The 17,391-nt window shown below is 39.5% G+C and overlaps 1 protein-coding gene across 2 annotated transcripts in view; it reads right to left on the bottom strand.

Moving 5' to 3' along the window:
- The window catches only part of SLC25A21 (solute carrier family 25 member 21), a 240,445-nt gene that overhangs the window by 111,596 nt on the left and 111,458 nt on the right, over positions 1 to 17,391 (bottom strand). The gene's annotated exons all lie outside the window — the stretch shown is intronic.

Below are 17,391 nucleotides of genomic sequence, written 5' to 3'. Positions count from 1 at the left end.
GGCTTTTATGTGGATATAGTTACAATGTAAGAAATGATCATAAATATTTTATGTGTACCATGCGTTTCCTTCTGAGCATACGCCTGACAGAAAAATTCTTGTGTTGGTCTTTGTATCCTAATAAAAGTAACAACGTTTTCTTCTTAATTCTGTTTGTTGGCAAAAACACTGTTTGATGAGTACCCACAGAAGTGTGGACCTTCTTCCTGGCTATAATAGCATCGTCTGAACAACAATCAGCGCGTGGAACAAGGTATTTCTGCAGTCAGTTCTACCCAGATGGACCTGTATCAGTCTGCTGTCCCACAGCATCTGCACGGACGCATAAAGCCTTACCCTGACCTGGTCTGTGAGGGCACATCTCTCTCGGAAAAGACCACAAAATGCTCGGTTCACCATGATATCAACAGCAGCCCCCACGGAGACAGTCATAGATTGTGCCCTTCCCAACTGTACCATGTGCTAAGTAGGCTCCAAGGAGAACCGCACGGCAAGATATTGAACACGCTGGAAAAGATCTATGTATTAGCCTTCACTTCAGAAAGTGACACTTATTTTAACTCTTGCCCAGGGTTCTATTTAGCAGGGTGGTATGGGATTAACTAATGGGACCCTGGAGCTCCTTGCAAACGTTAATTAATCTTTTAGGTAATGAACCAAATCAGTGCTTGCTTTAGAAGATGTGGAGAAATGGAAAGTTACTCCAAAAAATACTCCATAATGGCAATGCAGCATTCATGAGTCATTCTTCCTTAGAGACCTTGTCTACACTGAGAAAATATACTAGAAAACATGTTAATTAAACAAGATGTTGAATATGATTTTTCCCTTGGTGTGGACAAGGATGTCTGTGTTTAAAAATGTGTTAGCTGATCATGATTAATCCCAGGAGGAGCTCTGGGTTTACCATCGTTACCTAATGCAATTTAGAAGAAGGCTTTTGCATGCCTACAGGAGGAGCTGGGTCATGCTCAACATCTTGTTACGTAATAGTGTTTCCCTAATAGATGTATCCTGTCAGTGCAGCCTGAGGAATCCGCAAACTGAGGAATACTGGGGTGGAAACAGTGATAACCTTGCAAACAACACCGGACTGAAGCCACAGTAGGAAATTCCTGGTATTTGTCTTGCAGTACTTTTGCTGGAAGCGGTCCGAATGTCCTTAGATCTCCTTCTGTAAAAGCAGGTCAGCCTGTTCTGTCAAATTCATACTGGCTCCTTGACTGTACGGCAAATTAACGTTTTACTCACCAAGGCTGCAAGTAAAGGTTGCTACCGAAGTACTGGAGAAGCAGCACCCCACAGCACCCAGCCTAGACGGGAAGGAGACAGGAGCTCGAAGTGAGCATCTGGGGCAGCGTGCCACCTTGCCTGGCTGCTTCTCAGCTGTCAAATCCCCTGCAGCTTCCGAGGTCCCGCAGACCCACAAGCGTGCTCACGCTGAACCGTTCAAACTGCTCATCATCGGTGCTGACACCGCTCAGCTAACATCTGCACGATTTCGCTGCTCCCTTCTCAGCTAAAGGCGGCCTAGGATCCGTTATTACTACCAGATGGTCAGCTGCTCAGCTCTGCTGCAAAGACGGCAGAACAGTAATTGTATTCTATTATTTTTGCCAAGCTTGAAAAGTGGAATAAAGCAGTTTTAACTGAATAAAGATAGAACATGGCTTGGATTTTCTAAAATAGTTACGGCACAAATACACAATACTCAAAACAAGTTGTCATTACACCTGGGAGCATATGCATGAACATATTTACAGCCTTTCAAAGGACAAATTTCACCTTGGGATACCATGTGCATATACAAGTAGCTAGAGAGTATTATATTAATAAAGCAGCATTTGCAATGCTATATTTGTGAATAAGGAATGTACTGGAAAGTCTTTTTCTCCTAATTACTTAGTCAAATAATGGATTATCTTAAAAATCTAGGATTATTCATATGTTTCCATTTCCTTTCTGACTTATTTTTATTGAGTCTTTAAATAGACCTATTTAAATAGGTCCTATCATGTGGTTGTAATTCCCCCTCACAGCCACTACCAGGCTACCAGCAGTTCTACAGCCTTTTTTCCTCCCCATCACACAGCCAAGGTGATATATGTAGATTTAATGTGAATAAAACAGGTCCAGGTGTGCTATTTTAGCAAAATTTTGTAATAATTTACCAAGATATTTCTTGCTTCTGGGTAAAAATATGTTGCTATAATGTTGAAGGTATGTATGCTAAATTTAGCACAAATATATTCATTGTTTGCTTTTCACAATGTTTTTGGCACAATTGGCCAAATCAGTATATTATGTACACACTGCCAGTAGTAACCACATCTTTATGCTTACTGTTGCCTAGAATACAGCCCGGGGAATCTTTTAATGTGCTTTATTTAAATTGCTCAATTCTCATTTAAATTCACTGAATACTGTTTGCTGTTTAAAAGCAAAGGCCACCTTCCAATTTAACTTGAAATTTGTAGTTGTTGTTTGTTTTAAAACGAACAAGGCCTTGGTTCACAAGCTTACTGACCTGATTAACCTGAAGGCTCTGACTTTATTGTGGAAATGAGTAAATCTACTTGTCTATCTACTGCCGAAACACCGATGACTATTTGAAGGATCAAGTTAGTTAGAATTACATACCCTTCTAGCAAAGCTACGAGGGAAAATGAAATCCCCCAGGAAAAGAGCGGCTAGTCACAGCGGATCTTCTGCTGCGTTCACATTTCTATCAGAGAAAAGTTCCAGATTCTCCCAGCACGCGGCACTTGCCCAAGAAAGCAATTCCAATGCAGTGCTCAGAGACCTTTGGAGGTAAAATGCCATCCAGAAATGGTTCTCGTATGTAAGACCTAGGAGATTTATGGCACCGTCAAAATGACAGTCAACATGACCATATTTAAAATCCCTGACTTGTCACACCTTCACCTGACTTTAGGAAACCAAACTTTAGTCGTCTCCTTGGCTTTGATACAATGGAGAGGGTCATCATGCAATCAAACATGCGCAACATGTAGGTACCAAAATGGAAGATAATGGAAAAAAAAAAAAAAAAACACAGCAGAGAACACCTGGAAAAGCGCAAAGAAATACTCCTTGCTCCAACGCTGTAAGTTGCTACAGGTCCTCTGAAGGAACAAAGACACATCAAGACAAGGAACTGAAGCTATCAAGTACTTTCCGCAAGTTCCTAAAAACTACTGAGGCGATACAACCTGCACCTCCAGAGTCTTCATTTAGAACATGACTGAAATTTGCTCCACTTTAATTTCCACTTCAGTTCTGATTTACCAAGCACAAAGTAAAAAATCTGATATCAAAAGACGTGGAGTTGGATTTACAAATAAATATTTCCATGAAACATCATTTTTCCCAAAATGATTATCAACAGAATTTTTTATGAGTGACTGGATTTTTTTTTCTCTGCAGTCTGTCTACACCCTTTAGCAATCTTGTGTTGACACTGAAGCTTTGACTTACCAAATAAATGTGTGCAATTTGCAAACTTAAGTGTCTTCTGAGCCTCCAGAAACAAGTGAAAGGCTATATATCATGTAAATTCTCCATAAATTCTTCAGCAAGCATTACATACTACTATGTCACTCACAGATGACATATTCTTTCCATCGTGTGTCTGAAAGGAAGTTTTTTAAAACATGATTGAAGGGACCATGGAGGTCAGCACTGGGCTGCGCTATGTGTCACTACAGCTTTGGATATTGCAATACATATTGGATCAATATTCCTGCAAAGAAAACATGTAACTTATATTTTCTTTGTCATTAAAGCAAAATGCTTCTCAGTAAACCTGTTTTCATAAGTAGTTTGCCCATTCATACGTCCCAAAGCTGCAGTAATCTTCATTGCTAATGCTGATCTAAGACACGGACATTATTCTATTTCTTGACACATTTAAAGTTCTCTAATGAATAAAGCAAACAGCTTATGGCTGCTCGGACTGTCACTTGATTGCCCCTAAGGGCTTTAATGTCTTTAAAATAGGCCTCCTAGTTTGTATTTAACTACCTTGTCCACAGAGGTCTGAGGGGTAAAGCAGATCAAAGATGTGCTGGGAACATAAAAAGCAGCTGTCCTTCATTTACCTTTAATTAGCTACATCTGACCAGATTCTTTATGGCCTCTTTGTCACACATTCAGCACTCTGCAAGCCTTAAGACCTGTCCTTAAGAATCATATCACTACATAAGCTTCAACAAAACACAAATTTAAAATATTAAATAAGAAACTTGAAGAAACCTTTGGTCTCACCACGGAACTACTACCTGAGGAAATAACATGTTGGATTTATTTGCAAATGTTACAAGTTGCTCAGTGTTTGGAAAGTCAAAATTGAATAGTTCCTGAACTTAGATTTAGCTATTCGTGTTCCTTTGCATACTGCTCACCATCACCATCAATAAATATCTCACAACAAGTAACTGTACCAGCAGAGCTAGAACCACTTACATCACACTAAGAAACATTCAGATCTACCAACGTTCTTCCCAAGACTGTCAGTCCTGTCTTCATTGCTGCAGATTTAGAGAATTTGGTCAAATGAAAACGATTAAACATTCACATTGGCACAAATTCCATGTGCAGTTTTCACATTTGACAAAGGCAGATATCCCGTGATGCTGCTGGATCATCACGACACAAGGACTAAGAGATATTTCTAAAGAAAGCCGCATGTCTGCACCTCTCAGCACCCTGTTTACCTAGGTCCCATCACTTAGAGGTCTCTCAGCACAGCATGCACAGCAGTTGCCAGGAGGAGGCTCAGTGACGAGAAAACTGGGTCACTGCTTCAGTACCAATAAATAGTTCTTGTGCATTACGGCCCACTAGCCAGGGCTGCATTAAATCTTTGTATCATCACCAAGGCCCTCATAGAATGAGTAATTTGTTTAACACAGCTGCTAGCCAACATGCTAAATGACACAGTTATCGATACATAGTCACACAGGGCATTATACGGAGCCACCGAGGTGGACGGAGAGGTCCTCTTTGAATTCTCTGGATTTTGGATTAGGCCCCTGCACAAATGATTAGCTAAAAAGAGGTAAAACTTCTTGTTCCGTTGATAAAAGCAACATGAACAAAGGTTTTGAAAACTGATGCTGCAGCCTGAAGCATCTCTAGATATCTTTCTGCATAAAATTTGTAACCTCCTTGTCAAGCAAGAAACCATATATTTTTCCAACCTGTCAACCTTTTAGTCTTCCCTTAGAAAGTTTTAATTAATCGCATTTCTAAAGAGCTTAGCACACTTTCAAAGGCAGTAGTGGTGAGGTATACAAACAGTCAAGCACCCTGTCTAAACTTACGTGCAGTAGCAAGCGGGCAGCTGTGGCTAGACACCAAATTCTGTTCTTCAAGAAATGTCTACTCTGCAGTGTGTAGTCGTAACTCTCTTCCACACTATGAACCTTGAAGGTCTACTAACATACCTAAACTTTACACTTCAATGTTCTTTTCTAGGATCATACAAAATATTTGAAACAAATTGTATAGTTGAATGCTACAAGTATTCATCATATATTTTGAGAGGCATGTATCTTTCATCGTCCATTTAAGAGACTTGATATTAAAACAGAAGTCAAGTCTATCATCATATATAACTAAGGGAGAAACATATATAAACAAAATAACATGAAGTATGGTTAAAAGGCAACCAAATATGCTTACATTTGTCAAGACACTGCCTAGTGTTACTAATTATTAAATAGTGGTTAATGATACATACATTTTTTCAACTCTCTTTTGTACCACCAACCTAACAATATAATGAAGAATCCAGACTCATGAATAATGAAATGACAGTATCAGTTCCAGTTCAGGTGAAGAAAGCAAATATAAATGTGCACAGTAATGTTGGAGGTGTAATACAGAAATGCTAATTTATTACATATTCCATTTCAGCCTGAAAATACATCATTTTTGATTGAGGCATTCCTGGAGTCCAAAAATATCAGATTAGGAGAACTCAGGACAGAAAATATCAAAAAAATTTAAAGAAAGAGGTTGCCCAAAGACAAACCTAAGAGCAGAAATGGAAATGTTCATAAAAGATTAAGATTACAAAACAATCACATGACACAGAGTAAAGTTTTACTTTTTTTAGGAATCAATGGACAGAAGTCATTCTTCAAATAGAAATACATAAAATTTGTCAAAAATATGCTGGCAAGCCATGATTTTAAAAATAATTTTAGTAATCTATAAATGTTATCATTGATGTATGGTAACATAAAACACTCCTAATATATTGCATCAGAGGAATAAGAGAACAATACCACAATTTCTCTCAAAGCTATTCAAAATTCAAATGTTCATCTTCATCTCTGGACTGTCATAACCCTTCCAGGTCATAAACACAGATGTCAACTAAACTGCTTAGTTTCCACCGAACTCTCTCTCTTTTTTTTCTTTTAAGTAGAGAATTAGAAAATGTTGACAGGTCAAATGTAAACTTTTTCTGGGAGCCTGCGGCTTTCAAAACTCATTAGCTAAAAATTATCCAGATAGAATTGGTCAAAAAGGAGAATAGTAACTTTATCCCCCAAACTAGGATTGTCCGCACACCCACTGGTAGGTTCACTCTCAATATGACTCTGCAGTCCAATTGCTAGGGCACTTGCTACGTGCCCAGGAGACTTAGACCAAGACTTAGGCTCTGCTTTACTATTTAATTATTCATGCAACTTGGAACATCTGGCGTACAAGAGATCTAGAGCAGCCTGCTTTGGATTGGATGCTGAACTCAACAGTGATGAAAAAATCAAAGTGCAAAGAGCATAACGTAGAGTCTCTTACATCTGAGGTGAGCCGACTAGTCACCAAATGACCAGCTATCCTAGCGTGAGGCTCTTCCTCATCTTCCCCATAAATTTTGAAGGTTTTGCTTTCATGCTGGTGTGAATAGAAACATTTTAAAATATCAGAGAGCTTTCTGTGGCAAGAATAATAATTTCCTGTTGGCTTCTATTGCTCATGATCTGTTGGTAATATCTCATACAAAATATAGCCAGGAATGAATGTTAAAAATGTGTATGTTGTACAACACTACATATGACTGTGAACTTCCCCTCTAAATTGGTAACACTACCCCCCATGTAGTACATGGAAATACATAAAACTTGGCAAAAATAACAAGTAATTTGCCATCTGGGGAAAGTTTAGTGTGCGATGGGCTACTGTCTGGAGGAGAGAACCAACCACAGGAAAAAGCAAAGAATTAGGAATTAGGTTACAATGAGATGTAGGTTTGAATAATTGTTATACCTTAACATTTTAATTTTTTCTCCATTTTTATTTTGCAAAGTACCTCTGCAGCACTACTCTGCATTTGAATGACTTTTCTGAAGCAGCTATGGTTTATATCCAGTTAGTAGGAACAGGTTTCTTCCAACTTGTCCCCTAATCTGTTGCAAGATAAACTGAACAAACTCTGATTTTTGCACTGGTTCTGTGTCCACTGATGACAAAGCTTTATAAAAATTGCTTGAAAACCTAAACTACCTTTAGTTCCCTGCTTAGTGAAAACATATTTATATCACAGTTCCAGAATATAGGTAAATCACTATACTACAACAGCAGTAAGTCATCTCCAGATGGCTACTGAAAAATTTGATTATAACAGGCTCCTTTCGCTGTTTAACAATGATTATTACATTAAAGTATATTTTAGACAATGTTTTTCCCAATCCAATTGCCATAACTCTCAACTCAAATTATATTTATTGCCCTTAATCTTTAATATTAAATATGAAATTTAGTGGCATTTTCCCTGTTACTTTGGAAAAACAATGATCAAAATACCATAAGTGTATCAAAACCACTTACAAAACAGAAAACCTTCATCTTCTACAGAGCCAAGTTCAGCAGTTTCATAAATGCAGCTGTGGTAAACATTTGGATTAATTAAAAACAAGAAATCAAGGCTGCAGAAGTTTGGATTTTTGGCCAGTGTTTGAATATTCCTGAGATGTTCAACTACATTGTTTTATTTTTTACCTCTATCAGTAATTAAAATATTGTGCTATAACAAAGAAGGGAAAAAGTCTGGAGAAGGGAGACTTTCCTTTGATTGAGGAGGATAGGATTAGAGGCCTTCTGGGCAGGCTAGACAGCCACAAATCCATGGGCCTGGATGGGATGCACCCATGGGTACTGAAGGAGCTGGCGGATGTTGTTGCCAGGCCACTTTCCATCATCTTTGAAAAGTCATGGAGAACTGGAGAGGTGCCTGAGGACTGGAAGTAAGCCAGTGTCACTCCAGTCTTCAAGAAGGGCAAGGAGGAGGACCCAGGCAACTATAGGCCAGTCAGCCTCACCTCCATCCCTGGAAAGGTGATGGAACAGCTCATTCTGGATGTCATCTGCAGACATGTGGAGGAAAAGAAGGTGATCAGGAGTAGCCAGCATGGATTCACCAAGGGGAAATCCTGCTTAACCAATCTGATAACCTTCTCTGATGGAATGACTGGCTGGGTAGATAAGGGCAGAGCAGTGGACGTTGTGTACCTTGACTTCAGCAAGGCTTTTGACACTGTCTCCCAGAACATCCTCCTAGAGAAGCTCTGGAAGCGTGGGTTAGGTGAGTGGACAGTGAGGTGGATTGAGAACTGGCTGAAAGGCAGAGCCCTGAGGGTCGTCATCAGTGGCGTGGAGTCTAGTTGCAGGCCTGTGGCTAGTGGCATCCCTCAGGGCTCAGTACTGGGCCCCATCCTGTTCAACTTCTTCATCAATGACTTGGATGAGGGGACGGAGTGTCTCCTCAGCAAGTTTGCAGATGATCCCAAGCTGGGAGGAGTGGCTGACACACCTGAGGGCTGTGCTGCCATTCAGAGAGACCTGGACAGACTGGAGAGTTGGGCAGAGAGGAACCTCGTGAGGTTCAACAAGGGCAAGTGCAGAGTCCTGCACCTAGAGACAAATAACCCTAGGCACCAGTACAAGCTGGGGGCTGACCTGCTGGAGAGCAGCTCTGCAGAGAAGGACCTGGGAGTGCTGGTGGATGACAGGTTGACCATGAGCCAGCAATGCCCTTGTGGCCAAGAAGGCCAATGGTCTCGTGGGCTGCATTAGGAAGAATGTTGCCAGCAGGTGGAGGGAGGTGATCCTGTCCCTCTACTCAGCCCTGGGGAGGCCCCATCTCGAGGACTGCATCCAGTTCTGGGCTCCTCAGTCCAAGAGAGACATGGAGCTACTGGAGAGAGTCCAGCATAGGACTACAAAGATGATCAGAGGGCTGGAGCACCTGCCTGATGAGGAACGGCTGTTAGAGCCCATCTCTTCAGCCTGGGGAAGAGATGACTGAGGGGGGATCTGATCAATGTGTGTAAGTACCTGAAGGGAGGGTGTCAAGGGGACAGGGACAAGCTCTTTTCAGTTCTCCTGTGTGACAGGACAAGAGGCAATGGGCAGAAACTGAAGCACAGAAAGTTCCGCCTGAACATGAGGGGGAAGACACGCTGCAAGAGTGACGGAGATGGACCAGATTGCCCAGAGAGGCTGTGGAGTCTCCTTCTCTGGAGATCTTCAAGGCCCACCTGGATGCAACCCTGTCTAACATGCTCCAGGTGACCCTGCTGAGCGGAGAGGTTGGACTAGATGATCTCCAGAGGTCCCTTCCAACCTTACTGATTCTATGATTCTATGGTTACCATTAAAGCTAGGTTGATCTAGCATTTTTTCAAGATTTGGGTTTCATGAAAGACTTTGCACTTGCATGCAGTAGTCATTAATTTCACAGTACTTTACAAGGATAACTACAAAGTGAGCAATTTTGCAGTATAACAAAATCTCATCTCTGATTTGTGGCTGCCCAAAATTTCCACTGGAGCTTGCTACAACCTTTTTATCCACTAGGGACAGAAGATCAAAATCCAAATGACTTCTAACAAAATATACTCAAACTTTGTACGTGTATTAAAGCAAAGTAATATTGGGGTAGGCTCTCTCCTGCAAATAGATCTACTATAACATGCGTATTTCTTATTCTTATTCTATGTCCTATCAATATTACTGACACTTATCATGGGATTACAATATCAGTGTTAATCCCAACTATAAGATAAGGCCTAGAAAAAAAGAAAGTTCAGTATGAAAAGATATTCTGGACTCAATTCTCTACTAATGTAAATGGATGCAGCTTCTTTGCATTTCAGAGAAGTCTGCTAACTCATACCAGTAAGGTCTGCTGGTACTAAGGCTACTAAAACACAATATCTAATTACCATCCATCTCTGGATGGAATAGAAAAGATGAAGTATTTTCTTGAATGTGACTTGTATACACAATGCTGTCATATATTCTAGGGTCTTCCTGCTGCATGCATTTTTTGCTGAAGTCTGTGTTGTGGCAACAGGTGATGACAGCACTACTATTTTGTGTTATTTTAGCAGTCACTGGTCTTCCTAGAATTTTTCACCACTCCCATTTGCTGGCAGTATATCATGGCAAAGTTTCAAGAGAAATCTACTCTGAAGCTGTGTGTTAACTGGGAAATGTCAACATGCAAAGCCACGTCTAGAATTAACCTGTCTTTAACATTTTCAGGCACCCACACCCTCTCTTCTTTCCAAAACTTAAATACATTAGCAGCTTGCCAGCATTAAAGAAAATAATAATAAAAAAAAAGAGGGGGAAAAGGTGCAGGCTTATTTAACACAGAGATCGAACAATAATCTCCACCAGAGGTATGGAGACTGGTAATGCTAACTTGCCAAGAGAAAAATGTCTTCAAAAGTATAAATACCACCATTTAAGAAGGATTATTTTTCTACTGAAAGTATGAGGACTTATCATTATTAAACATTAAACATTAGAGCTTGATACATCAACAAAGATACTAGAGGGATTTCATCACCTGTGGAGAATGCCTTCCACCACTGCATAGATGTAGTAGATGCTAACATGGAAGCTGTATCTCCCTTAGTCATATCCACCATTCCTCTGTAAAAACATGTTCATTAGAGCAGGTCATGTAACACAATCAGCATCTCAAAAGCACAGAGGCATCTAAACACTGAAAGCTGCACTGATAAGTCACCTCTGTGCTGTCCCAAACTCTCTCTACTCAGTACATCTTTGTCCTCTTTGCATAATCACCAAAAAAAACCCAGGAAAATGAGAGTTCTCGTATACTGGCGAGTTCAACTATTGTTCATTTCTTAAGCTGTGAAAGCTGTGCAATTCATTATACGAGGATCAGAACCAGCTCACGTGTTTGCAGGAGAAAACTCATGGTATATGCTTCTTCTACACTAGGACAAAGAGACAAAATTTTTCTGCAAAGTTTCTGAAGACAGAGCTATTTTGCATTATTAATACAGGGCTCTGAGTAAAAGACATAATTAATCCCACGATTTCCTTTTTGCTACCTTGTTATTCTATGCACACAATTAATTAAGCACTACAGAAATGGAACATTAGATTAATATCGCCATGATAAGGACCTAAAATGTTTACATTTTATGTAGTTCAAGGATCTTTCTTTGAACTGGATTTTTTCATGTCCTCTGGTTTGGTTTGAACTGTGTTTCGTCACTGGGGTTTGGGAGTGCTTGGTGAACTGACAGCAGAGCTTCCAATTCCATTTTCTTCAAAGAAATCTAGTTCATTTTTACCATACTGCACCGAACCACATTATTGCTCCAAATCAAAGAGCTACCGTAGACATGGCCTTCATTTTGAAATGAATCTTTGGTACAAGAAAGCTAGATAGATTGCCTGTTAAAATATCTGTATAACTTTTCAAGCATTTTCCATGTAACTTGAGGATGAAAGAACCAGGGAAACTCATCTAAAACATAAAGAGAACTTAAGATGACTAAGTCAATAAAAATATCATAACTATCACTTTTTATGCCTTCAACGATTATAATGCATCTAGAACATTAATTGAAGGAAGATTTATCAGCAGGATATGGATAATATGAGAAGGTGAGCTCTACAAAGGAAATGCAAGAAACTAAGATGTTTCAGAGGCGCAGTTCAATAAGAAGTATCAGAAGTGCAATTTCTTTGTGTTATTAGTTTGCTAGGATCTAACAGCTGATCTCAGGCTGAAGCTCCAAGATAAAAGTGAGAGCATCTCTGTAGGTGTCAGGAAGATCTCTAACATGATTTTTTTTTTAACACATACAGAATCTGATGTAGTCTAGCATAAAAGAAATCCAAAACTTTTGGGACAAAATGCTTGACCAAAACAGTGGAATGAAGACAGACTACATATGAAGCTTATTCTTCACACCCACCTGCCTGTGTAAATCTTTTCAGTAGGGTATCAATGGAGTTTGGTACGTTTCTGCACAAGGGTTTTGTTTTTTGGTGAAAAATGTCAATGCCTCAGAAATTTTTTACAATTTATTCACTTCCACTTAATTTTTCATATTCCAAAACATAATATATGAAGGATTTGAAGTATTTTAATTCAACACTTAAAAAATGAAACATTTTAAAAAACCTTTCAGAGTAAACATCAAAACTGACACGAAAATTTTGCCTATAGCTTTCCAAACTGCTGGTAAACATAAGTGCTCTGCCCTAGAAGTGAGACGTACACTGCATAAAGGAGGTAGACAGGTTTGCAACTTTTGCACGTGTGCTTTTAATTGTGCACCACAGAGAGTTAAAATCTAAACTGAGCAGTAAACAATTACAGTCCTATACTAGACAATGTAGTGAATATTCTGCATCCAACCCGACACAAATATATTACATTACCTTATATATTGGGATGCTATTAAACCTCATCCTTAAAGAACCCTAACATCTTTCCATGCATCTGTGTTGCACTACACAGCATTCGGTCCATGTCCTACACTGATTTCCAGAGACACACAACTGCTATAGCCCCTCGCAAAGAGGCTTGTGCAGATCTTTAATGTATAGCTTAGGTCAATGGATCTCACATTGTGTCAGAAGACTCTCCTGCTACACTTCAAAAATACGTAGTTAAAGAAAAATGTTAAGGTACCAAAGGAGACTATCAGAAGTCCTTAGAGCAAAATCCTCCAGAACAGCAGCCATCCAATATTGCCTGGAGTGAAATCCTGAGGGTCTTCCAAGAGATTTCAGGACTGAACTAACACAGTGTTTACTAGTTGGGGACCAGAATTTAAAGGGTAAGCACAGAGCTAACTTATTGGGCAGTTTACCTGGATCTTTAATTTATTGCTGTATCTTAGTTACTCTCTCAAAAAAAAAAAAGAGAACAATTACTTGTTTCTCTCCTCAGCATACTATGAAACATAAGGGGTGCCACATTACAAAAGAATGTAAAAAACAAGTCTAAGATATCCACTTTAAATGTCTGTCAGCTCCATGAACTAGTTGCTGTTCAGCTGCTGTTATCATCAGATGCACATTTACTCAGCTGAGCCACCAGAGACCAGAATGTAACAGATTTCACATACTTTGTAATAGGTATTCTTAGCTGATCTCACATTTTATGTAAAGCAATTTAAGATTAGCAAGTCATCACAGCTGGTAGAAAGTAGATCTGGAAAGACCTTAACAGATTATCTACTCATCTCAGTGCCCAAGACAGGATCAGTTCTCCTCTCTTCCCCAAATATGTTTCTCTCTTTTTCATATACATCAAAAAACATGAAAAAGTGGTTTGAGCTTCTGTCTCAGAAACTTTTGAGTGCTTTTGTTTATCTTTCAATTGCTGTTTTATTCTTTTCTTTATAATTACCTAAAGTATTCAGATTTTAAGATACACATCTTAAGAAATTCAGACTTACACTTAAAACTATGCCTAGATCTTGCTAAGTAGAATTTATGGAATAAACCCCTTAATTTAATATTTTTGTTATGGATGGAATCATAGCATAATTTAGTTTGGAAGGGAAATCCAGAGGTCATTTAATCCAAAGCCCTGCTTGCAGCAGGACTAATTAGATTAGATTGCTCAGGGCTGTTTCCAGTTCAGTCTTGAACACCTCCAAGAAGGGAGAGGACAGCCCACAACCTCTTGGGTTCCAATACTTGACCACTCTCAGGTTTTTCTTTTTCTTTTTTTTTTTTTTTTTTTAAAAAAAGAGAGAGAGAGAGAAAGAAAATCTTATATTCTTCCTTATAGCTAATCAGAATTTCCCATGTTCCAACTTGTGTCCATTGCCACTCATCCTGTTGCTGTGAAGCTCTAATAAGACTGTTTCCATCTTCTCTGTATCCTCTGACGATGTAATTGTAGACAACAACGAGGTCACCCCTTAGTCTTCTGCTCTACAGGCTGAACAAATCTAATTCCTCTCCTCATATGCTCTTGCTCTGTGCTCCAGCCCCCTAACCATCCTGGTGGCTCTCTGCTGGGCTCATTCCAGAGTCTTTTTCACACTGAGGAGCTCAAAATTGGTCACAGTACTCTAGATGAGATTTCAAAAGTACCTAGCAGAGGGACGGGATCACTTCCTTGGACCTGCTTGCTACACTCTTAGTAATGCAGCCCAGTATGTAGTTGACCTTCTCTGGCTAACTGATGTTCCACTTGCTGTCCCCTAGGACTCCAGGTCCTTTTCTGCAAAGATGCTTCCCAGATAGCTGGCCTTCAGCCTGTATTTTTGCATGGGCTTCTTCTACCCAAAACATAAGGTTTTGCATTTGCTTTGATTGAACTTCATGAGGTTACCATCAGCTCATTTCTCCAGTGTGCCCAAGTACCTCTGATAACATTTCTCGTCTTTCACCCACCTGCCCCCCACTGCCATCTGCTGTCATCCGCACACTTGCTAAGAGTGCCCTCAACCTCATCATCCAGGTCATTAATGAAGATATTAAACAGTACTCTTCCGGTTATTGATTCCTGAGCAACATCACTGGTTACTGTTCATCAACTAGACTTTCCACCTCTGAACACAGTTCTTCAAGCCTTCATTTTAGGATACATTAGACTCTAATTCACTGTTTATCGACCTTAGTCTGATAGCTTGCTTTCAAAAAATGCTTTTAACAACCTCAGGATGACTGAGCAAATCTCACATTCTAATTAGGGCACACCTATCTTTAAACCTACAAGTCCCTTTCTGTTTCAGTTCTCAAATTCCTCTTTTCAGTGTATACATTGCATGCTCAGTGTTCTTGCAGCCTCCTTTTTTGTCTGCGTCTGCCATATGCTAGCTGCTTACTTGTGAGTTAGCTGTTTGTTTCAAAAGAGATTTACTGATGTCCAAGTGAAGTTTGGTCACCAACAATTGTTTATGTAATGCAATGGAAAGAATTACCAGTTATCAATTACATTAATATTCTAAAAAAGGAGGACAACCAGGAGAAAGAACCAGAGAACCCAAGCATTGCCACTGACAAAGCATCATCGTACCACCAAAGACAGAAACACCTGAAAGACTCTCCAGTCATTCGGTGGCAATGGATGAAGGGGACCAAAGTGTTTCATGAAAACCCCACAAGACTTGAAAAACTGGAAATCCAACTGCAACCTTTGCGTTAGCATCCAGAGAGAAGACTTGATTTCTAACAGCTACCTCCTCTGATGTTCCTTATCTGCCTCACTCAGACCTCCTGCTGCAGGCACTGTAAGTTGCAACATATTTAATCTGTGGCTTATGAGTTCTTACTTTGGAAATAAAATTGGACTGTTTTAAGATTTTTATTCTCAGTTGTAGGCATTTTCCCCCCAATACATTTAAAAATACATTGTCTGTCCTGCAAAGGCACAAATAAACATTTAAGATACACATATTCTTGTTCCCTGAAGATCCCGATTCTAAGCCTATGCGACACTGTCATTTACTAGCTCGTTCCAGGCTATTAGATTTCTACACATTTTAGTTACACTGGCACTCAGCCAACATGGACTGTTCAGGTCTAGAAAGCCCACAGGTTTTTGTATTTTTTTTTTTAAACTAGTATGACAATCATTCCGGAGAGTAGCTCTCTCACCTGGTACGTTAAAACGCAAAACCATGAACGCTGATGCTGTTCTCTCTCTATTTAGTGCTGAAAATGAAACTATTTTTTCAGGTGCAACAAGAGCTGTATGAAATCTCCCTAATGTGCAGAGGTTCAGTAACCATGTTTATAGTGGAACAGATCCATTAAACTTATCTAGAAATGCAAAAACTAAAAACATGGAGAACAGCCTTTTAACTGAGCGCTGTGCATATCACTGGACAAAAAGCTAAACTCTGACAAACGCTAGGGAGCATGCATCTCCCTCTGCACTTAGGAAAGGGCAGAAAACTACCACAGCCGAGAAGTCCTTTGTGCAGACTTAGAGCCACAGCTGGTTTCTTCCAACACACGAATGCATCAGGACTGACTCTGATGCAAACTGATGACTGTGGGAAGACAGCAGGGTCATGTGTCTCTAAAACTAATCAAACACTTTGTTTACTTAGTTTTCACACATTTACATAAGAATTATACACTTTGGTGTATATTGTCGCTCTAAATCGTTAAGTGTTTGAAAGCTGAGCATTCAAATAATCAGCTAAACCGTTTCAATATTATGAAGTAAACAGTTTTAATTTTAGCTCGAGAAAATCCAGCTTTTTGCTACTGAGGTTTTATCTGCTTGAGCTTCACCAGTATCAGTTAACGTCCTGCTTCTTCTCAATTCACAACCCGTCAATCACCTAAGAGAAAAATAAGCCAAATCAGTGGGAACCACTACCCAATACTAGCAGAATGCCACAAGTTCATCTACACCTGCTTTACCAATCTGAGGCCACAAACATTCTCCAACTACCATAATCCTTCGTCAAATAAATCATTTAGCTTCCACGGGTGAACTGCCTGCAAGGAACTGAACTAAAGATAAGATACTGTTTCTGCGGCCTTTTATGGCAGATATTCTCTTTGAGTTATTACCAGCACTCAGTATTAACCTTTGGAGTAAAGTTTGTAAATGCATTTGCTATGTATTCATTGATTATGTTAAATTAGAAAATAGGGACAAAATAGATTAGAAGAAAGTACCTTCCTTTGGTCGTCTACATCTATACGTAGTCTCAAACACTGATCTCATGAAAAGTTGTCCCAGCTCTGGCGTAAGCTGTTTTGCAACACCTCTGCCCAATATATAGTTTAAAAATCAAAATGCTTTTGACATTAGACACTAAGATAATACATCACAAATGCAAAAGAGTCATACGTAATTTTCTAGTAGGTTGGAACTGTGCTCTTGCCTTACTTTGTTGTCCTTGGTCTCCATGCTTTTCTGCTCCTTGTCACTTCTTTATTTGAATATATCATGTTTCCTGTCTAACCGAACAATAGAAAACTGAAAGATGGAATACAAATGTGGATGTAAACGATTTTAATCAGGTGCGAGTTGCTGGGACATAGATTGTTATGTTGTAGAAGAGCCAAGTACGGGCACAATCCATTTGTGGTTCAGATCTGCACTACTGAAATCACTAA

This window comes from Rhea pennata, chromosome 5 (assembly GCF_028389875.1).
Source record: "Rhea pennata isolate bPtePen1 chromosome 5, bPtePen1.pri, whole genome shotgun sequence".
NCBI classification, from domain to species: Eukaryota; Metazoa; Chordata; class Aves; order Rheiformes; family Rheidae; genus Rhea; species Rhea pennata.
The sequence above is the reverse complement of the archived record's forward strand: the minus strand, read 5'-3'. Positions and strand labels throughout refer to the sequence as shown.